This window comes from Myxocyprinus asiaticus, chromosome 9 (assembly GCF_019703515.2).
Source record: "Myxocyprinus asiaticus isolate MX2 ecotype Aquarium Trade chromosome 9, UBuf_Myxa_2, whole genome shotgun sequence".
Lineage (NCBI taxonomy): Eukaryota > Metazoa > Chordata > Actinopteri > Cypriniformes > Catostomidae > Myxocyprinus > Myxocyprinus asiaticus.
The window spans coordinates 41,771,329-41,795,678 of record NC_059352.1 but is presented as its reverse complement, the minus strand read 5'-3'; the positions used below and the strand labels follow the sequence as shown (position 1 = coordinate 41,795,678).

Sequence of the window (24,350 nt, the reverse complement as noted above, 5' to 3'; positions counted from 1 at the left end):
CTCAACGCTTGCATGGTGGCGATTGTGAGGCGGATTTGAATCTTCTTTTAATTCTTTAGTTTTTAAATTAGTACGGATTGATTTTACATTTGTGCTTTACGATTTTTGAGGTATTCAGCCCCAATATATACCAAAAAAAGCAATGGTAAAACGTTATTAGACCCGTATTATCATGAAAAGATATTACCTATATTTGCTGCATGGTAGGTGATCTTGGTGAATTTTGCAGATTTATTAAAAGTTAGATCCAACATGGCAAGCCAGGGAGTATCAAGACAAAAGGTAGTAGTTGCAGTAAACTATTACAGTATACATACCGTTGTTATGCCATGTTTTGTTTTGTACCTAAAGCAAAGTGTTTCCAGCAGGTGGTCTCATCAGGCAGGCTTACAGGCCATGGATGGGGACACATTCACAAGAAAAAGTAAATGAGTAAATCCTTTATACACTGCATCACTGTTAGACACTTTAAAATATGTGAAACAAACAAACTCAATCTGCTGCCTGGTTTAGGGTTACTGGGAGATCTGTGCCACCTCTTGTACCATCATATTCCCTTTATTCTACAGACTCGGAAGATCAGGTAAAGGAATTGCACATCTTTTAAGTCTTAGGAAAAATTTCAGTAAGTGTGTTAATGAATTGGATAAAATGGAGACATGATGTATTCAAGCTCTTGTTTCATTCTTTCCCATTGAAAATTGTATACAGGTGACGACAGTACACAAGGGCCTGGACCAATGTGCTGCTTTACTCAATGGGACACTTCAAGCTGAACAAGCAGGTGTGATATTCATTTTATTAAACTCAATCTTCATTTTTCATGTTTAGCAAATGTGTAGTGATAAGATTGCTAATATTCACTCAACAGACTCGAAGCCCAAACCACAGGGAATAAAGACCATCTCCTTCAAATCCAAACCCAAGAATTTGTCAAGTAAGACTGCGATAGACAAGAAAAAACATGGGAGGAAGGGAAACATGGCTGTACATTTGAACAAAAGGCCAGGTAATTATTATTATTATTATTATTATTTTAGAAGTCTCTTGTGAAAACAAAAAAGGAACAAAGTTAGATTGTCCTTTATTGAAAATTCAACAATATCAACATTTAAATGCCTCTTTGGGTGCCATGTCTACATTTGATTGCTTCTAGTATAATGATTACATGTATACACTCACTGAGCACTTTATTAGAAACACCTGTACACCTACTTATTAATGCGATTATTTAATCAGCCAATCGTGTGGCAGCATAAAATCATGCAGATACAGGCCAGGAGCTTCAGTTAATGTTCACATCAACCATCAGAATGGGGATCTCAGCAATTTCGACCGTGGCATGATTGTTGGTGTTAGATGGGCTGGTTTGAGTATTTCTATAACTGCTGATCTCCTGGGATTTTCACGCACAACAGTCCCTAGAGTTTACTCAGAATGGTGCCAAAAGCAAAAAACATCCAGTGAGTGGCAGTTCTGTGGACGGAAATGCCTTGTTGATGAGAGAGGTCAACGGAGAATGGCCAGACTGGTTCGAGCTGACAGAAAGGCTATGGTAACTCAGATAACTCCTCTGTACAATTGTATTGAGCAGAATAGCATCTCAGAGTGCACAACATGTCGAACCTTGAGGTGGATGTGCTACAACAGCAGAAGACCACGTCAGGTACTTTATTAGGACCATAGTGTTCCTAATAAAGTGCTCAGAGGGTGTTTATTTGTACAGTATGTATATAAAAACAAAATGACTTATATATCAATATAGTTTGATAATCTACAGTATATATATCCCTTTTTATTTTATATAGGTTCGGTTCAAAAGACTCACCTAGGTTTAGCAGGGCAGCTGTGTTCCCATAGTGATCAGAATCCTGGGATCAGACAGACACAGGGGTCACATGATCAGCCTGCAGGACTAACCCCAGTGACACAAGCTCAGCAACACTCAATTCCACTGGCCTGCTCTCAACCTGCTGCCAGCTGTAATCTGCCATCTTCAGGTACACACTCACACTCACACACATATAGAACAACTGACTCTTGTTGTTAGCCCATAAATGTACCCATATGAACAACTAGAATGCACATTTTGGGGTGTTTGTGTCTCAGTTGAAGAGTAATGATCTAAGAACATTGGTATTAATAACAATAAGTTGTGATTATCAATGTTGACTTTACAATTAAGATTGTATGCATTAATGTACTGTTGATGAAAAGTAGCTTTCCAGAAAACACTACTCATTTAGCTGGTTTATGAGGCGACAGGTATGCATGACAACTAAATTCCCATCATTCTCTGTAGCTGTTCGAGAATGATAAAATACCCATATAAAGCATCAGTTGCACCCTGAATATGCTTCCATAGCTCTTTATTTTGTTGCATTGTCAGGATGTAAAAAGGGAAAAATTTATATGAAATTACCCAAAATGGCAATTTTTTCAAACCAAATTCATTTGAATGCACATCACATCTTATTTATGACCTCTGAGCTAGTAAGTAGGAACTTTCCAGTCAGCATTAGATCATGATTAGCAAAGTCTTCCTTTAAACAGTGTTACTCTAATGCTGGCCCTGATAGGATTTCAATATGATCTCAATTTCTCTGTCTGTTTTCAGGTCAGGTTCAAACATCTACTCTGTTTAACTGTCGGCTGACCACATCAACACCTGCACAGAGCCCTCAAAGACCTGGATCAGCCCACAGTGAACATGTATGTTTATTGAACTAAAATCCACTATGCAAGCTTAAATTGAACAGTGTTATATATATATATATATATATATATATATATATATAATAGTGATGATTTTTATCTAGTGTTGGGCGATAAAACTTATTTTCTTTTCAATGCAATACCAAGTACAATCAAGGTCAATATCACTCTTCCAGTATCAAATGGACATTTTTTGTGATTTCTGATGATTAAATGGGTAATTACAATGTTAAAATGAGCAGAAGAATAAATTGCTTCTTTACTACACAACTATTTGATAGCACAGTTCAGTTTCACTTCAAAACTTGCATTAATATGCATTAATTTCTGTGGTAAATAAATATTAAAATCACTAGTTTAAAAACTTTGAAAGTGTTGAATCAATATTTTTGTTTGTTTTATCTCAATACAACATCGGTATTGAAAGTACTGATACTTCAAGATCAATCCGCCCATGCCTAGATTTTCCTCTCTCGTTTGTTAATTTGTTCTCTAACTCTACCTATGCCTTTCTCTGTCATTTAGTGTACTTCAAAGTGTTTGCAGAGCAATGGTAGCTCATCAGGGGAGTTTCATCACATAACTCCGTTGTGGCCTATAAATGCTGTCACCTCTCGCTGCCCACATGGGTCAGTTACTGCTTCTCCTCTCCAAAATGGACCGAGCACTCAAGTAGTTCGAGGGGTGCCTTTGATCACCAGTCCAGTCTGTGGTGTTCCTCAGGTTGGATCTATAGGGTCGAACATTCCTTTGGCATCCTCCACTGGGTCACTGAGATCACCTTCAACAGCAAGACTAGCAACACAAGTCCCCATCCAGGCTCACATCAGCCAGTCTCAACGTGATCCAAATGTACCAGTACCGATACATTACAATGCTCATGGACAGGAGATCTGTTCAGAGGAGAGTGGGGTGGTACCAGCACAGAGGAAGAGGATGAAGATCAGGATGGAGTGTACACTACACCTGTCAGAGACATAAATTGTGAGACCAGCAAGGAGAAATTAACAGATCTGAGTCTCAAAGCCAAACGCGCTAGCCCAGAGAAAACAGCCTGTAAATTGATGACTGTCAAATATCTTCTGGGAGAGCTGAAGACTGTGGTTGCTGATCAGGGTGAGGTTTGATTTTAATTTTCCTCCCATAAGACAAGCATTACTATTACTTTTGCTTAAACTTAAGCCCTAGGTATACCTCCAATTTGACGAGAATGCTTAGCTTTTGCATACAGTCAAATGCAAGCCTTTCAAAAGTATACTCCATAACTGCGTAGTCACATGCAAGCCTGTCAAAGTATACTTCATAACTGTGTGCACATACACAGGCAGTTGGCGCATGTGTGCTATGACTGCTATGAAACACCTGACTATTTCTCTTCAGGGGCCAGTTGCATAAACATAGCCATTAACTTAAGACTTCGTCTAACTATTAGTCTGACTAGCTAAAGATGCCATAGAAAGCCAGTTGCATAAAACACTCACAGCTGTCTTTAGCAAGACAGTCTAATTCCTATTGGATTGTGGGAAAAGGCAGACACTGAACAGCTTAAAAAAAATGTCAGACTCTGGACGCTCAATTCAATTTTAATTAGATGAAAATATTTGCTTATTAGAGGAACACAATGCTTCAAAATTGATTCTAATGAACAAATTTAGTGCTTTTAACCCAAATAATTAAAAACACAAGACACTTTAACATCGTAGAAGTCAAAGTCTTCTACAAAGTCTCAACTCAAGCCCCTTTTAGTGCTCAACTGAAGCCCCCACCAGCTCAGCTGACAGTTATTTTCCATGGCAACATAGAATGTCAATGAAAGTTAGCCTAGGGGTCTGCTGTCTTACATTTTGGTCTTATATTAGACCGATCTAAGTTTTTATGCAACTGACTGAAAAAGATAAGACCAAAATTTTAGACGACTAACTAGTAAGACTAGTCTAAAAAAGTTTTATGCAAACAGCCCCAGGAGTTAGACCCATAAAGATGTCTTTATTTTTCTTCAGACTTGAGCTATACAAATGCAAGTATCTCCAGACCTCCTCATACATGCACTCTTGACTTGCACATCCACTGTTTTTACCTTCATCTTCTGATGTTTAGCGGCGATTACATCATCATCTGGTGCTTTTTCATGACAGCAATGGCTTACATGTGAATGTTGCCACCTTGTGGACCCACTAATTAGTGCAAATAACTCCAGGTGCATACGCATTCAAAGACATACGGTTAGAAAAATCGGGTTATGCGTGTTCAGTGCTCCAGCACTCTGCTGATGATAAGATTTGCATCACGCGTCCTGTGCATTCGCGTCTGACCGAAGTATACTTTAGACTTTAGGATTAAGGCCTTTGCACACCAAACGCGAATGTTTGGTGTGATTTCTTGCTGTGATCAACATTTTGAATCGAAACAATAGATTCCTAAAGAGCCATTCTCACCTGGAGCGAACATTCGTGCCAAATCGTGCGGTGACAAAGCGAAGGTTTTTTTTTTACAGTGTCTTTTTTTTTTTTTTTGCCCGGCGAAGAAATGCCCCGACCAATAATATATAAGATTTAGATCACGTATCAGAAGCTGTTGCAGTTACCAGAACCAGAGCAACTGATGGCGCTAAAACACAGAAAGCTGTTCACTACACCTCTGTGAAGTTGGCACCCCATATAATTAAATAATCACCAAAACTATTCCATTCGTTTGTGCTGATTTGTGCCGCAAAAATTAACGTTTGTGCTGGTTTGGTGTTCGAAATATTAAGCATTCTTTTTTGGGCTGTGTGATGTCACTCTCCACCCCATCTCGCTCAAATCGATCCAAACCGGTGCTGGTCGTTAGTGCTCAGTTAGTGCCGGTTTGTGCCGTTAAAACAAACGTTGTAACTATTTCCCTTCCTTAGATATAGCAAGAATGTTTTCGGGAGCGGTGACGTCATTCTCCACCCCATGTTGTCTAAATCGCTTCAAACTGGTGTCATTCGTTTGTGCTTGATTTGTGCCGTTAAAATGAGCACTTTATCTATTTCCATTCCTTAGAAATAACAAATATGAATCGGGGCTGTGAGGTCACTTTCCACCCCATGTCGTCCAATTCGCTCCAAACCGTTGTCATTCGTTTGTGCTCGATTTGTGCCGTTAAAATGAACAGTGGAAAAATCCAATTGAAGATAAACAAAATGCACTCCTGGTCAGCACAGAACGGTTTCAAGTTCTCACAAACAAAAACCATCTGTATGCATTTCTGTCAGCTTCATTCGCTACACAATGAACCAGAGCTGTTTATGGACGGAGTCCCCATTAAAGTTGTTAAAGAGAACAGGTTTCTTGGTATCACTTTTGACAACAAACTGACTTTTATTCCTCACATTAAATCACTAAAAAATAAATGTTTTATAGCAATGAATGTTTTAAAGGTTTTATCCAAAACCAAATGGGGAGCAGACAGCTCAACTATCATGAACTTGTACAGAACCATGGTACGCTCAAAGCTGGACTATGGAAGTATCATTTAAGGATCAGCTAGGAAGTCATACATATGACTTTTGGACACTGTACACCACCAAGGTATACAACTAGCTTTGGGAGCCTACAGAACATCACCAATCCAAAGTCTCAATGCGGAAGCCAATGAACCTTCCTTGGAAATCAGACGCCTAAAGTTGGCCTTACAATATGCAACCAAACTTAAAACAAATGAAGAAAACCCAGCCTATTCAGCAGTTTTCCTACTTCAGCATTCAACAATATATGAAAAAACCCAAGTTTCATTCGTCCATTTGGCCTATGTATAAAAACCCATCTGGAGAATCTGAAAGTGGATCTAAACAGTGTGGAACAAACAAATTTCTGCAAAATTCCTCCATGGGATCTCAAAAAGCCTAAAATCCATCTGGATTTAACAAGGAACCAAAAATCCAAAACGCATCCGAATGATTTCCATCAACAAAATCTGGACATAAGAGCAGTATACCCACAACATATCCCAATATATACAGATGGATCTAAATCTGGAAATAAAGTGGCAGCAGCTTTTGCAACAAACCAACTGTGTCAGGGTATCTGCATCCCTGACCAAAGTTCAGTTTTCACTGCAGAGGCAAACGCTCTACTACTGGCACTGAAGTTTATTGAGACTGCTACACAACATTTTTTTTTAATTTTTTATAATAACTGATTCAAAATCATGTCTTGAAGCATTGGAAGCTACTAAAACTGATCACCCAACAATCGTGAAGGTTTTAATCAAACTGTCATCTCTTGAAGCAAAGAGTTTTAATATTATTTTCTGCTGGGTACCTGGACACTCAGGAATCTCTGGTAATGAACAAGCAGACAGAGCTGCCAGAGGAGCACTATCTACTGAACCAGTAAAATGCCCTATACCTTCCACAGATCTGAAACCAACTCTGAATGTATATATCAAAAACAAATGGCAGTCGGTGTGGGATCAATGTTTAAACAACAAATTACGAGAAATAAATCTTGTTGTTGGAACAAGATACAGGTGCATCTCAATAAATTAGAATGTCGTGGAAAAGTTCATTTATTTCAGTAATTCAACTCAAATTGTGAAACTCGTGTATTAAATAAATTCAATGCACACAGACTGAAGTAGTTTAAGTCTTTGGTTCTTTTAATTGTGGTGATTTTGGCTCACATTTAACAAAAACCCACCAATTCACTATCTCAAAAAATTAGAATACATCATAAGACCAATAAAAAAAACATTTTTAGTGAATTGTTGGCCTTCTGGAAAGTATGTTCATTTACTGTATATGTACTCAATACTTGGTAGGGGCTCCTTTTGCTTTATTACTGCCTCAATTCGGCATGGCATGGAGGTGATCAGTTTGTGGCACTGCTGAGGTGGTATGGAAGCCCAGGTTTCTTTGACAGTGGCCTTCAGCTCATCTGCATTTTTTGGTCTCTTGTTTCTCATTTTCCTCTTGACAATACCCCATAGATTCTCTATGGGGCTCAGGTCTGGTGAGTTTACTGGCCAGTCAAGCACACCAACACCATGGTCATTTAACCAACTTTTGGTGCTTTTGGCAGTGTGGGCAGGTGCCAAATCCTGCTGGAAAATGAAATCAGCATCTTTAAAAAGCTGGTCAGCAGAAGGAAGCATGAAGTGCTCCAAAATTTCTTGGTAAACGGGTGCAGTGACTTTGGTTTTCAAAAAACACAATGGACCAACACCAGCAGATGACATTGCACCTCAAATCATCACAGACTGTGGAAACTTAACACTGGACTTCAAGCAACTTGGGCTATGAGCTTCTCCACCCTTCCTCCAGACTCTAGGACCTTGGTTTCCAAATGAAATACAAAACTTGCTCTCATCTGAAAAGAGGACTTTGGAACACTGGGCAACAGTCCAGTTCTTCTTCTCCTTAGCCCAGGTAAGACAACTCTGACGTTGTCTGTGGTTCAGGAGTGGCTTAACAAGAGGAATACGACAACTGTAGTGTCTGTGTGTGGTGGCTCTTGATGCCTTGACCCCAGCCTCAGTCCATTCCTTGTGAAGTTCACCCAAATTCTTGAATCGATTTTGCTTGACAATCATAAGGCTGCGGTTCTCTTGGTTGGTTGTGCATCTTTTTCTTCCACACTTTTTCCTTTCACTCAACTTTCTGTTAACATGCTTGGATACAGCACTCTGTGAACAGCCAGCTTCTTTGGCAATGAATGTTTGTGGCTTACCCTCCTTGTGAAGGGTGTCAATGATTGTCTTCTGGACAACTGTCAGATCAGCAGTCTTCCCCATGATTGTGTAGCCTAGTGAACCAAACTGAGAGACCATTTTGAAGGCTCAGGAAACCTTTGCAGGTGTTTTGAGTTGATTAGCTGATTGGCATGTCACCATATTCTAATTTTTTGAGATAGTGAATTGGTGGGTTTTTGTTAAACGTGAGCCAAAATCATCACAATTAAAAGAACCAAAGACTTAAACTACTTCAGTCTGTGTGCATTGAATTTATTTAATACACAAGTTTCACAATTTGAGTTGAATTACTGAAATAAATGAACTTTTCCACGACATTCTAATTTATTGAGATGCACCTGTATGTGTTCCCTTTTAATAATCGCTGGGATCAAGTCATTTATACACGATGCCGGATAGGACATACAAGACTCACACACCAATTTTTACTATCAGGAGAAAATTCACCAAAGTGCTCATCTTGTCAGAACCCACTATCCATTAAACATATTTTACTGGACTGTCATACCTATACACATCTGAGGAACCTGTATTATTCAGTTGATTCTTTTGAAAAAGTTTTTAATCAAGTGAATCCAAATTTAGTTAAGGTTTTTAGGAAAAATGAATCTTAAACACCTCATTTAACTTATTTAACTATTTTTAATAACTAAACCTGGTTCCTGCCATGAATATAGCCATAGAAGCTGGCATGGTGTAAAAAAATGAAAGAAACAAACAAACAAACAAAATGAACAGTGTGTCTGTTTCCCTTCTTTTGAAATAACAGATTTAATTCGGGTCAGTGATGTCACTCTCCACCCCATGTCGTCTGAATCGCTCCAAACCGGTGTCATTCGTTTGTGCCGGTTTGTGCTGATGAAAGAAACAATCTAATTCCCTTACATAGAAATAACAAAATTATCTCCTGGATCTGTGACGTCAGTCATGCATTTACCTCATCTCGTCCAATGCATTCATTTTCTGTCTCGTTTGTTTGTGCTCGCTCGGTGCAGGTTTCTTACTGTTGCTGTCATTGTTTTTATTTTTTATTTTATTTTCTTTTAATATTGACAGTTTGATCATTGGCAGTAACTTCAAGCTTCAAATCCAAATCATATATGCCCTGTATTTGTGCGTGTGTAGCACTTGTTTGAATTCACCTCGTGTATATTGGTACTTAATATAATGTTGTTTGTGTTCTGGTTCATCGCTGAACCAAGTATTACATCTCGTTTATTACCATTATGTTTAAGGAGTTTACTGAAAGTAAAAAGTAGCCTAACTTTACCTCAGTAAATATATCGTTAAGGCCACTGCGTTATAATAACCGTTTGCTCGATAGTGTGGCAAAGTTAGTTTTATATTTGACATTCAGAATCAGAATGAGCTTTATTGCCAAGTATGCTTACACATACAAGGAATTTGTCTTGGTGACAGGAGCTTCCAGAACACAACAATACAAAAACAGCAACAAGACTTTTAAAAAATAATTAAAATTGAATAAAAAAATAGATAAATATTGAAAAGAAAAAAGTATATATAGAATACACAATAGACTATATATAAATATATATATATATATATATATATATATATATATATATATATATATATATATATATATATATATATATATATACACACACACACACACACATATGCATATATACATACACATACACACATACATATACATATATACACACATATATGAATATATATTCATACATACACATACGTAGTGCAAATCTAAATACAAATTGGTTATGTACAGTGCAAGAGAATGTAATGGCAGAAGAGGTAGCATGTGTTGGATAATATAAAAAGACTAAGCTGTGTATTGCACAAAGTATTGCTCAAAGGGGCAGTTTTATCTGTTCATGAGATGGATAGCCTGGGGGAAAGTGGAGTCCAGAGTGATTTTTCCAGCCTTTTTCCTCACTCTGGAAGTGTATAGTTCTTGAAGGGGGTGCAGGGGGCAACCGATAATCCTCTCAGCAGTCCGAACTGTCCTTTGTAGTCTTCTGATGTCTGATTTCGTAGCTGAACTAAACCAGACAGTTATTGAAGTGCAGAGGACAGACTCAATGACCGCCGAGTAGAACTGTATCAGCAGCACCTGTGGCAGGTTGAACATCCTCAAATGACGAAGGAAGTACAACCTCTGCTGGGCCTTTTTTGCAATGGAGTCAATGTGGGTCTCCCACTTCAGGTCCTGTGAGATGGTAGTGCCCAGGAACCTGAATGACTCCACTGCTGCCACAGTGCTGTTTAGAATGGTGAGGGGGGACTGTTGGGCAGTTCCTCCTAAAGTCCACAATCATTTCCACCGTTTTGAGCGTGTTCAGCTCAAGGTTGTTTTGAATGCACCAGACAGCCAATCTGTTTATCCTCCCTTCTGTATGCAGACTCATCGTCATCTCGGATGAGGCTGATGACAGTGGTGTCGTCTGCAAACTTCAGGAGCTTTACAGAGGGGTCCTTGGCGATGTAGTCATTGGTGTAGAGGGTGAAGTGTAGTGGGGAGAGCACACATCCCTGGGGGACACCAGTGCTGATTGTACAGGTGCTGGAAGAGACTTTCCCCTGTCTCACAAGCTGCTGCCTGTCTGTCAGAAAGCTGGTAATCCACTGACAGATAGACATGGGAACAGAGAGTTGGTGTAATTTAGTCCGGAGAATAGCTGGGATGATGGTGTTGAAATCTGAACTGAAGTCCACAAAAAGGATCCTTGCATATGTCCTTGGTCTGTCCAGATGTTGCAGGATATGATGCAATCCCATGTTGACTGCATCATCCACAGACCTGTTTGCTCGATAAGCAAATTGAAGGGGATCTAGAAAGGGTCCAGTGATGTCCTTCAGGTGGGCCAACACCAGTCTCTAAAATGACTTCATGACCACAGACATCAGGGCGACAGATCTGTAGTCATTAAGTCCTGTGATTTTTGGTTTCTTTGGGATGGGGATGATAGTGGAACGTTTGAAGCAGCATGGGACTTCACACTGCTCCAGTGATCTATTGAAGATCTGTGTGAAGATGGGGGCCAGCTGGTTAGCACAGGATCTAAGATATGCAGGTGAAACGCCATCTGGGCCCTGTGCTTTCCTTATCCTTTGTTTTTGAAAGATGCGGCTCACATCATCTTCACAGATCTTAAGTGCAGGTTGAGTAGCAGGAGGGGGGAGGAGGGGGGTTTCAGGAGGTGTTTGTGTTTGTGTGTGTGTGTGGTGAAGGTCAGAGTGGGTGTGGGGACATTCGTGACAATACCCATTAAACTCAATGACCGTTTGACCTAGAGACCAACTGTAAAACACTCAGAATATTATTCCTTATATAGCACAAGACTTATTTTTGGGAGTAAATGTTCAGTCATTTTTATACAGATTCAATTATACCTATAAATCTATTAAACTCAATGACTATATAATTATAATAGCTGTATAAAATGTACTGAATATTAATTTGTGATTATTTAATTATATGGGGTGCCAACTTCACAGAGGTGTTCAACACCGCCATTAAAACTGAAGGAAGTCGAGAAAGAAATCCTGAAACAGCAGTGAGGATGTGCATTTCATTTGCATTAAATGCCTTATCTGAAACATTTTTTCTCATATTGGTTCTCTAAACATGTGAATGATATTGCTGCATCACTGCCTTGCATACCCTTTAAAAATTATCTGAACTTAAGTGGATTGTCTTCATAATTTACTCCAGTTTCATTGTTTTGCTTTTGCATTTAATCTTACGTGAGTTCTCTTATATCTTTAATATATCGCGGAGCCTTCGTTTCACTTTTTAAATAAACAACTTTATGGATCACAAGTTTTTTTTCTTCGCAAAAATATTAATAATATTAATACTGTTGCTGTGACTTGCAGTGCACTCTGTGTGCCTTTGAATACCAAAAACAAAATCGTTATTGCTGTGCTATTTTTAATAGTCGTTAGCAGTATTAAAGTATCTAATAATGGGTCAGACTAAAGATGGGTTTGTTGGGTGAGATTTGTTTTATTGCTTGCACTCTTGGAACATTTAAATTTCATCACATTTAATTAGTAACATAAAGGGTTTTGAGCAAATATAACACAAGTAAATGTACATGGCAATAAGATACAGTCCAACATTTATTTTAAATATTTGTTTTAAAAGTCATTATGAGTGTGCGTCACAAAGTGATTTTAAACAAATGCACTTAACACAAGTATATTCAGTATGTGACAGAGGCATATAATTAATATTGTTCCAAATGATAACAGGTCTTAACCGTTACACCATTTTTTACACTCGATTCTTTCTAATCATCCCCACAGACTGTGTATTCATGATAATACTGTCATGTTGTCCAGCAGGTGAACTGAAATAGTTTGTGAAGTGTCTTGAAAGTTTGCTTTCCCTTTGAGCAATTCAACAACATGCTCGTCATCGCTGCTTGAGCTGGAAGAGAGATGCATTTTATTTTTTCGATCTGTTCGCTAGAGAAACCTTTGCTTTTCTTGTTTGTTTTGTAAACGTGTCAAGTGGTTATTTCTTCTCTCCCAGTGATGGGCGGACCAGCTCAAAGGTGCGTTGAGTCACCTTCCGTACCGGGGTTAAATTGCTTGTCGATTAGCACCACCTATTGTAAAGGCGTGAATGTGCTAACGGTAAACATTCGCTCCACTTTCTATGGGAATAGGCCATTCGTCAGTGATTCGCTTCTCATAATCGCATCGCATTTGGTGTGAAAAGGCCTTTAGGGATTTTTCAAAAGCCTGCGGGGGGCCTGGGTAGCTCAGCGAGCAATGATGCTGACTACCACCCCTGGAGTTTGAATTCAGGGTGTGCTGAGTGACTCCAGCCAGGCTTTCTAAGCAACCAAATTGGCTGGATTGCTAGGGAGGGTAGAGTCACATAGGTTACCCTCCTCGTGGTTGCGATTATAGTGGTTCTCGCTCTTGATGGGGTGCATGGTAGGTTGTGTGCAGAGATCGTGGGGAATAGCGTGATTGCCTCCACACGTTATAAAGGTAATGCGCCCAACAAGCCACGTGATAAGATGCGCAGGCTGACTGTCTAAGAAGTGGAGGCAACTGAGATTTGTCCTCCGCCACCTGGATTGAGGTGAGCAACTGCGCCACCACGAGGATCAAGTGAGCATTAGGAATTGGGCATGCCAAATTGGGGACAAAAGGGGGTAAACGCCTGCGTAAAATAGTTGCGTAACTCATCCTGCACCATTTGTACTTATCATGAATGATACCTCAAATTGTGTAGATTGTTGACGTGAGGTGTGCTTATGTGCTATTACTTTTCTAAGCGATCTGACATACAATATTTGCCTGTTGGACAACAAAAAACCCTATAAGGTGTTTTTCCACATAATTGTGGATCTAGTACCTGAACTAAAATCAGTTAGTTTTGGAACTATAGGTCCTTTCCCACTGCAGGGAACAAACCTGTTTTTGGTACTTTTACCTGGAACTAGTACTTTTCGTTGTTTTCACACATGAGGAACTATAGTCCCTCTTAGCCATTTAGAAGGACTTTAAACTGACTTTTTAGCTCGTACTGAACATGTAGGTACTTCTACCCCAGAAGAGGGACTGTGGAAGATGCAGCAGCCAGTGACTGGTCAAACATGTATGACACATAAAGCAATGAGAAACACAAGGAATCGGCAGCCTGTTATTTAGGGGACTGTGCTAATTTTCAAATACCTTAACAGAAATAACATAAAACCAACAAAATAGCCAAAGAGTATCGCCTGTTTCGTGTGCGTGTGCGCGTGCAGGTGACATTGAGTTCCCTATCGATTAGGTTCACTCGGCATTTTGGTGAAATGCTTTGGTGAACTCCTTCTCCAATGACCTAGTTGAAGCCCTTGTATCATAACGCCATTCTTATGATTGGCAATGGTGTTTAAGCCCTGCCATTTTAGGCGTGCATTTGCCATATATAAGCAGGTGCTCAATCACCATTTCTTCAGAAATTTCTTCCTTCAAGACTGACATTGTCTCATCTTGACTACGACAATAATCTCATCTGAACTGCCCTCTCTTCACCATCGGCGGACACCTTCCAGCGGACCGGATTTCCCTGCAGACGCATCAGGACTTTCTTCGCCTGACTCGCAGCACCTGCAGCGAAAGATTCACCTGCCCCCTCTAGTGTTCCGCTGAAGAGTTTCTCCACCATGCTGCCGACATCGGGTTCTTTGTCTCAGCGAGGCATCTACCCGCTTTCCGCAGCATTCCTGCAGGAACTGTATCCTTTGAGATACATACAGTTGTATTCAAAAGTTTGCATACCCTTGGAGAATTGGTAATATATATACCATTTTTAAAGAAAACATGAGTGAGCAGGCAAAACACATTTATTTTATTTCTTATGGGATACATATTCAACTGTAGGTTATAACAGAATGGCACAATCATAAAACAAAACATGGCAACAAAGAAAAAAATTAAATGACCCCTGTTAATACTGTGTATTGCCCCCTTTAGCATCAATGACAGCATGCAGCCTTTTGTAATAGTTGTCTATGAGGCCCCAAATTCTTGCAGGTGGTATTGCTGCCCATTCGTCTTGGCAAAATGCCTCCAGGTCATGCAAAGTCTTCAGTCATCTTGCATGAACCGCATGTTTGAGATCTCCCCAGAGTTGATAGCTCGATGATATTAAGGTCAGGAGACTGTGATGGCCACTCCAGAACCATCACCTTTTTCTGCTTTAACCACTGGAGGGTCAACTTGGCCTTGTGCTTAGGGTCATTGTCGTGCTGGAAAGTCCAAGAGCGTCCCATGCGCAGCTTTCGTGCAGAAGAATGCAAATTGTCTGCCAGTATTTTCTGATAACATGCTGCATTCATCTTGCCATCAATTTTCACAAGATTCCCCGTGCCTTTAGAGCTCACACACCCCCAAAACATCAGTGAGCCACCACCATGCTTCACAGTGGGGATGGTATTCTTTTCACTAGGCCTTGTTGACCCCTCTCCAAACATAGCGCTTATGGATGTTACCATAAAGCTCGTTACTCCAAATTATAGTGTGCCAGAAGCTGTGAGGCATGTCAAGGTGTTGTCGGACAATGTAACTGGGCTTTTTTGTGGCATTGGTGCAGTAAAGGCTTCTCTCTGGCAACTCGACCATGCAGCTCATTTTTGTTCAAGTATCGTCGTATTGTGCTCCTTGCAACAACCACACCGTCTTTTTCCAGAGCAGCCTGTATTTCTCCTGAGGTGTTTCTCCCGAACACTTCTTCTGGTAGTTGTGGATGAAATCTTTCTTGGTCTACCTGACCTTGGCTTGGCTTGGTATCAAGACATCCCCGAATTTTCCACTTCTTAATAAGTGATTGAACAGTACTGACTGGAATTTTCAAGGCTTTGGATATCTTTTTATATCCTTTTCCATCTTTATAAATTTCCATTACCTTGTTACACATGTCTTTTGACAGTTCTTTTCTGCTCCCCATGGCTCAGTATCTAGCCTGCTTAGTGCATCCACGTGTGAGCTAACAAACTCATTGATTATTTATACACAGACACTAATTGCACTTTTAAAAGCCACAGGTGTTGGAAATTAACCTTTAATTGACATTTAAAACTGTGTGTGTCACCTTGTGTGTCTGAAACAAGGCCAAACATTCAAGGGTATGTAAACTTTTGATCAGGGCCATTTGGGTGATTTCTGTTATCATTATGATTTAAAAAGGAGTCAAACAACTATGTGATAATAAATGGCTTCATATGATCACTATCTTTAAATAAAAGAGTTCTTTTTTTGCATGATCAGTCATATTTTCAAAATCAATGCCAAAATTTCACATTTTCAGCCAGGGTATGCAAACTTTTGAGCACAACTGTACATATATATATATATATACACACACACACACAGTTGAAGTCAGAAGTTTACATACACTTAGGTTGAAGTCATTAAAACTAAAATTTTAACCACTCCACAGATTTCATATTAGCAAACTATAGTTTTGGCAAGTTGTTTAGGACATCTACTTTGTGCATGACAAGTAATTTTTCCAACAATTGTTTACAGACAAATTGTTTCACTTTAAATTGACTATATCACAATTCCAGTGGGTCAGAAGTTTACATACACTAAATTAGCTGTGCTTTAAAGCAGCTTGGAAAATTCCAGAAAATGATGTCAAGCCTTTTGGCAATTAGCCAATTAGCTTCTGATAGGCTAATTGGAGTCAATTGGAGGTGTACCTTTGGATGTGTTTTAAGGCCTACCTTCAAACTCAGTGCCTCTTTGCTTGACATAATTGGAAAATCAAAAGAAATCAGCCAAAAAAAATTTGTGGATCTCCACAAGTCTGGTCCATCCTTGGGAGTAATTTCTAGATGCCTGAAGGTACGAAGTTCATCTGTACAAACAATAGTACGCAAGTATAAACACCATGGGATCACACAGCCATCATACCGCTCAGATGAACGTAGTTTGGTGCAAGAAGTGCAAATCAATCCCAGAACAACAGCAATGGACCTTGTGAAGATGCTGGAGGAAACAGGTAGCAAGTATCTATATCCACAGTAAAACATGTCCTATATCGACATAGCCCGAAAAGCTGCTCAGCAAGGAAGAAACCACTCCTCCAAAACTGCCATACAAAAGCCAGACTACATTTTGCAAGTGCACATGGGGACAACGATCTTACTTTTTGGAGAGATGTTCTCTGGTCTGATGAAACAAAAATTTAACTGTTTGGCCATAATGACCATCGTTATGTTTGGAGGAAAAAGGGTGAGGCTTGCAAGCCGAAGAACACCATCCCAACTCTGAAGCACTATTTATGGCATTATATTTGAAGACATCCTCACTATGCAACATTTTTCCCAAGTGCCTAAAACTTTTGCACAGGACTGTATATACAGTACTGTTCAAAAGTTTTAGGCACTTGGGAAAAATCAGTCTGAAGCTGAGACTAGGCTCTATTTACAGTGCTGTCTTTCAGTTGTCGTCTCTGTTCTGATATCTAGACCTGATTTATGAAATCTGATACCCTATTTCTAACCTGAGATGGATATCTACTTCACTTTCTGTAACAATCACAAATGGACTGGAGCTTTGATGTTCCTGAGTCCAGAAACCCTGGGATAGAGTTGCTGGTTTTGCAGGATTTTGAGCAGATTTTCCCTTTTCTCTTCTGTGCAGACAGTGAGGCTGTGCGTCTGATCTCAGAGGTGGAGCAGAACATCTCACTGCATCCTCTCATGGTGGGCAGCACCAACATCCAGGCCGAGATCGCACTTGCCCTGCAGCCTCTCAGGAGCGAGAATGTACAGCTTCGTAGGTCAGTGATCTTTTCTAAGGATCTGAGTCTCTGGCAACTGAGAGTCTGGCCTATGCCATGAGTGCAATGATGGAGTTTACTTATTCAGCCTGACTTCAGTTATGTTGTTTCTTTATTTCCTTGCATTTCAATCAGTTGTGTATTGGTATATTTGTGATTTGTGTTCATGTGCGTGTCTTCCAGACGTTTGCGAATACTCAATCAGCAGTTATTGGGGAGGGAGAGAGTTGAACAGCGGGCCAGGCCTTTGGACTGCAACATGGAGGGTGAGCAGATCCATTTCTAATGAATACTGAAAGAGACAGCTTACCTCTCTCTGCTTTGTCTATCAAAGAATACATCATGTAAAAGAGTGAATACACACTAAAAATGTGGTCTTTGAATCTAGTCTTTCATTTTCTGTCTAGCCAAGTGGATGTATGTAAACAAAACCTGTGTGTGTGTCAATGGTTGCGCTGCAGTCATTGAACCTCACTCTCCATACTCAGTTAAATGAGAGCCGTGGAGAGCTTGAGGGTCTGGAGCAGGAGAACATGCGTCTACAGAAAGCTGTGGAGGACAAAGAAAGTGACCTGCATCAACACAAAGAGCTGTGCGAGTTAGAAAGCAATCGCCAAAAAATACAATCATGTTTGTATTTGGGAACGAAGTTAGACACTTTTTCATTTACACTTTACATTTTTGCATTTACATTTTTCAATATAGGATTGTCTTAAGAAAGGACAATAAAAACGAAGATAAAAGGACAATTTTCTTAAAATTAATAGTTCACCTAAAAATAAAAATACTGACACCATTTACTCACCCTTATGTCATTCCAAATCCGCATGACTTTCTTCTGCAGAACACAAAAGGAATATTTCGTGAGAATTAGTGGTCAACCGATGTGTCACGGAGGCCGATAAATCGGCCAATATTCCGAATTTTTAAATTATCGGCAACGGCGATACATTTCCCATTTGGCCAGTTTGCTTAAGGATGCGTGGGTGCCGATAATCGCCTGTTTGCATGTGAAGCGTCTGAGACATGTAAAGGAGCAATCACAGTCCTTTTTTTTTGTTACGTGCCATGGTGCTACAACAATAGTAGACCAGTGTACAACAGTCTCATTTAAATGGTCCACATATCAAACCCACGGCAGACACGTATGAGCTCATAATGTTAAAGTGCTCGCATGTTTCACTCTCGCTATCCCTCCTCAACTGTTCCCTTTAACTTTTACTGTCTTATCTAATGAGAAAAAGGCAAATATCAATAAAACTAATCATGTACTGTCTGCAATATGCAGATACAGATGTAATAAACAAACCGCACAAAACTTCAGCAAATCCAGCATCCTGTGAATGCTCATATTTCTTCCTCCTAAAGCACATATTCTATCAGTCTCTTTTCAACAGTTCCCTGTGACTTTTAACTTTCTTGTCTAATGATAAAAAGGCAAATATCATACTATTTTCATATACCGTCTGCAAATAGGCGGATGTCTCATTTAAACAGATGTAATTCACGAACCTTGCGAAACTCCAGCCTTTTCTTACCATTGAGTGCTCATCTAATAATATCTTCCTTTGAAGCGCATATTCTATCAGCCAGAAACAAAATTTCAGGATCAGGATCAAAAGTTCCTCTGATTCACAAATCATGACGGTCTGTCCGTGACAATCCAAGTAGGCAATCCAGGCCATTTAAACTGTCAGGAGACTGCTGCTCGCTGGATCCGCATGAGCACGTATGTGCAACTTCAAAAGTAAAAGTGTTTCACGTTGACTCGGTCTTTTGTGAGAAAACGCGATTACTAATGTGCACATGCCATCCATGGTTGCTGGACTTCTGTGTGTACTGTTATTTCCTTCTTCCTAATATATTAACAATTTCTTGTGAAAATAAAGTACTAAAATTTGATGACTAAACAGAAATCTGCTATCTACCATTTAAAATTGTGTTATTTTTAAAGATTCTTTTTACAAATTAAAATTTGTGTGTGAAATTGAGTAAATAAAGTGCTAAATAAAAGTATATTAATTTGTTAGCAATTTTTTGTTTGTTATTTACTATATTAAATTGTGTGACATATCGGCATTGTATCAGCCTATCGGCCACCCTGCTCTCTGGATATCGGCATCGACTATTTTAAAAAATCCATATCGGTCTACCACTAGTGAAAATGTAAATTTAATAAATTCCTTGTTGGCTGAATTAAGTACAGTATCATAGAGAGTCTCTATAACACTTAAGAAAGCACCTAATAGAGTAATAAAATTGGTTCATGTGACTTGTGCATCATATTCCACCATAATTTTAGTAGTTATTCACTCACAAATCTAATCAAATCGTAAACAGTAGGGATGGGTAAAAATATAGATCTTCATTTGAACGATCTCGATATTGATTCTTAAATCCCAAGATCGACCTCTTACTCTATGCGCAACCCTCCACTAGAATGAGAGGAAATCACTAGCATTTGCAGCCAAATTTCATGCTATGTGACTTAAATGTATATATTTGGCAACTGGCTGGTAAATGTTTACATTTCACTCACCAGTATTTGTGTAGTATAATGGTGGAGTATATAACAGCAAGATCCTTTCACTGCTTGTTGAGGTAAGTTCCGTGTAATGTGTGTGTGTCCAAAGACGAGATCCACATGACCCATTTGTCATTGAATAATGTCTCTTTTAATACCCTTTCTGTTCTCTATAGTCAGTTGTTGATCAAAAACAACCAAAAATATACATTTAATTCTAATCATGCATGGCACAGATAAGATAAAGCTGATAAGAGTCTCTTGTGAACATGCGCTAATCTATAGACGCTCTTTACAGAAATGCCAGTTTTGTTAATAAACCGTACTGGTTTTAGCACATATTCAACAAATAAATACTTGTAAATATTACAAATTATGCAATTGAACAGTAAACATGTCACAAAATATAATATATGAAATATATTATTTTCTGATTGAATACATGGATTTGTTTATTTTTAAAAAGCCAAAATGTGACCAAATTAATGAAAAACTAATAAAATATAATTAGTAAAATAATAATTTCATAATGTACCCAGTTAGAAGGTCCCCTGTATAAATAACAGCATTAGCTGGGAGAGTATCTTTCATTTGTAAGCAAAAGGGACATTATGACTGAAATATACCCATATAAATCGATATCTAATCAAACCAAAATCAAATCAAGAGTTTGTGAATCAGAAATTAATCAGGAAATCTGTATTAATACCCAGCCCTAGTGAATGGAGCACAATTCCAAAATGGTGAGTGTGATCTGTCAAAATTATTTTAAACTCACTTTAATAAATGGAATTCATCCAATGATTACATTTTATTTTGTGTTCCTCAAAAGAAAAATAAGTCATAATGGGTTTGGAATGATATGAGGATGAGTAAATTATGACAGAATTTTAATTTTTAGGTGAACTGTTCCTTTAAGACAGATGTGGTACAAATCATTATAGCATTTGTCACATGTTACAAGATAGGATGTCTTTTTATAAAATGTACATAACTAAAAATGTACTGATGTTAAAATTATAAATACTTTTAGGCCTCTTTCTTTAAGGAATAGTTCACCCAAAAATGAAAATTCTCTCATCATTTACTCACCGCTTTGCCATCCCGGATGCGTATGACTTTCTGTCTTCAGGAGAACACAAACGAAGATTTTGAAAATAATTTCTCAGCTCTTTTGGCCCATACAATGCAAGTGAATGGGTGCCAAAATTTTGAAGCTCCAAAATTCTCACAGGTCAGTATAAAGGTACTCCATATAACTCCAGTGGTTAAATCAATGTCTTCAGAAGCGATTTGATCGGTGTGGGTGAGAAGCAGATCAGTCATAATTAGTAAATTTTTACTATAAATTCTCCTCCCTGCTCAGTCAATCTCCACTTTGTTTCACCTTCACATTCTTCTTGTGTTTTTGGTCATTCACAATCTTCATGCATACGCCCCCTACTGGGCAGGGAGATAGTTTTTTTTTTTTTTTTTTTTTCACCAAAAATTGACTTAAATATTGATCTGTTTCATACCCAAACTATCATATCGCTTCTGAAGATATGGATTAACCACTGGAATCGTGTAGATTACCTTTATGCTGCCTTTATGTGCTTTCTGGAGCGTCAACATTTTGGCAACCATTCACTTGCATTGTTTGGACCTACAGACCTGGAGGAGACTGTATCATATCACCTATCATATCGCTTTTGAAGATATGGATTAACCACTGGAATAGTGTGGATTACTTTTATGCTGCCTTTATGTGCTTTTTGGACCTTCAAAGTTCTCGCCACTATTCACTTTCATTGTATGGGTCTACAGAGATGAGATTCTTCTAAAACTCTTAATGTGTTCTGCAGAAGCTAGAAAGTTATACACATTTGGGATGGCATGAGGGTGAGTAAATGATGAGAGAACTTTCATTTTTGGGTGAACTATCCCTTTAATATTGCATGTGATTTTCACATTACATATCCTTGCAGAGCTGAATGATGCATTCACGGAAATGCAAAGCTGCCAAAGTAAACTCGAAGAGTGTGAGATTGCAAAGTCTGCATTGACTCTGAGTCTCCAGCAGAGGGAAGCAGAAATCAGCAGACTGCAGGAGGTCATCAGGTAAGTCAACTCGATCTCAATAAAATTATATCTTCAAATGTAATTCGAAAAATATATCATGTAAAAGAAGATGTGGGTCAGATGCTGGTGGGTTTAACCTCTGCTGTTTCTTTCATGAACAGGAATCTGCAGAGAAAGTGATACTGATGTATTAGATCAAATTTCAAACTCTGTAAAGACCTATCTTCAGACCCTAGATAGGATTGGACCGGCCTCTCCTCCCCAAAGAGTCCATGTGAGGTCCCAGACAACATAACCAGCTTCCTCTGAACAGTCTGATGTTGGAAAAGAAAGCTTTATATTATCAGATACTAAAGTCTGTTCACCAACAGTCAGGGATATACATGAGTCAACCCTAGAAGTCATAGGTGAGAATGTGACACAGTTATTACCACAAAAAAGAACAACTTTTGCCCCTTTAAGAGAGATGCCGATGGTCCAGCTTGCCACTGGGGTTGCTCAAAGTAAACCTCACTTTCAGTGTAATGGGCTGATAACAGCCAAGAGTCAAAGGGAAGATTTGGATGGGCCTTTAGGGCTGAAATATCTGGGACGTGCTTTTGAAAAGCTTGGCATCTCAGATGTGCTCTACACTCAGAGCCGAGATTTCCTTTCAGATCATGGTGTGGCCTTGCAATTAAATCAGAAAAACAAGGGCCTGGATGATCACACAGTGCAATCCCAGCATGCCCGTCGGTGCCTAAGGAAGGGTATTGAGTCGGCATATTCTGGGCGGCACTCAGTGATGGAGAACACCTTCTCCTCTTGTGATATTAAGTCTTTAGCATCTGATTGGAGTATAAACTCCTGGTCTACATTTAACACGCATGATGAGCAGAATTTCAGGGAAGGCCTAGCAGCATTAGATGTCAGCATAGCAAGTCTGCAGAGGACTCTAAAAGCTGATTTAAATAAATGACAATTTGTACTTAAAGGTGCTCTAAGTGTATTTTTATTTTAAATGTGATTTTGTGTGTAATTTATGGATATTTTACCTGTCTTTGTTTTTTATTACATTTTTACTTTGACATTTTTAATTATCATTGTTAATCTTTGTTTTGGGTGGTTTTATGACTATACTTCAATTAACTATGCATGAATGGATGAATGGAAAAGAGATATGAAGACAATTGTTTCTAGAAAATAAAATGAAGCAGCTGAATCTGCATATATTCCAGTCACTTCAAGGAATGTTCTTCTAGCTTCATGGAGCATACAAGTCATGTCAGAATGATTGTATTTTCGAGTTAAGTGCATATGAACACCACCACAAAGTCATAATTTTAAGTGATAAATTCTGGATTTTCTTTGAGCCCCAACTTTCCGAGTTGGGTGCGTGTCGATTAAGAATCATGATGGAAGCAAATTGTTATTTGCAATAATTCAGTTTTACTTGAGGATTTTGATTGTGCAGTTTAGTTTGTATTTATTATACTGTTAATGAAGAATAACAATAAAACTTGCCAAAAAATAAGACTCTTAGCTGGTTTCTGCAGCGATAAGCGTTTGCAACAAAACTACATTTCCCATCATTACATGTGGCCGCACAAGAATGATAAAATGGATAGGTAAAGCATTAATTACCAGAGCTGGGTAGATAACTTCTGAATTGTAATCTGGTACAGATGACACAGTCAGTAACACAATCTCTTGGATTACATTTTTTTAAGGTAATCTAATTTGATTGCTTTTAGATTACTTCTGATCTATTGTTTATTTGAAAAAAAATATATATATATAATATATGTATAAATCATTCTAAATCAGCTTACAGCTGAAATACATTAGGTAAGTCTACACATTTTAACAAATGGAGGGGGGTTTGGGGTTGATGTGTTTGGGCCTGATACTAGCCACCAGCCATAATTGCGCTGAAGATGAAGTGGTAATCCACACTAGGACCGATTGCATTAGTGTGGTAAAGTTAGTTTAATTTTTGCTAATTGCTTTTGTACTCTGCTTTAAAAATGTATATTTATGCGCTTATGTGACAACTTCTGAGACTTTAAA

The 24,350-nt window shown here is 38.7% G+C and overlaps 1 pseudogene; it reads left to right on the top strand.

Moving 5' to 3' along the window:
* On the top strand, window positions 1-23,801 carry LOC127446283 (coiled-coil domain-containing protein 14-like; annotated as a pseudogene).
* Window positions 23,802-24,350: the final 549 nt, after the last annotated feature.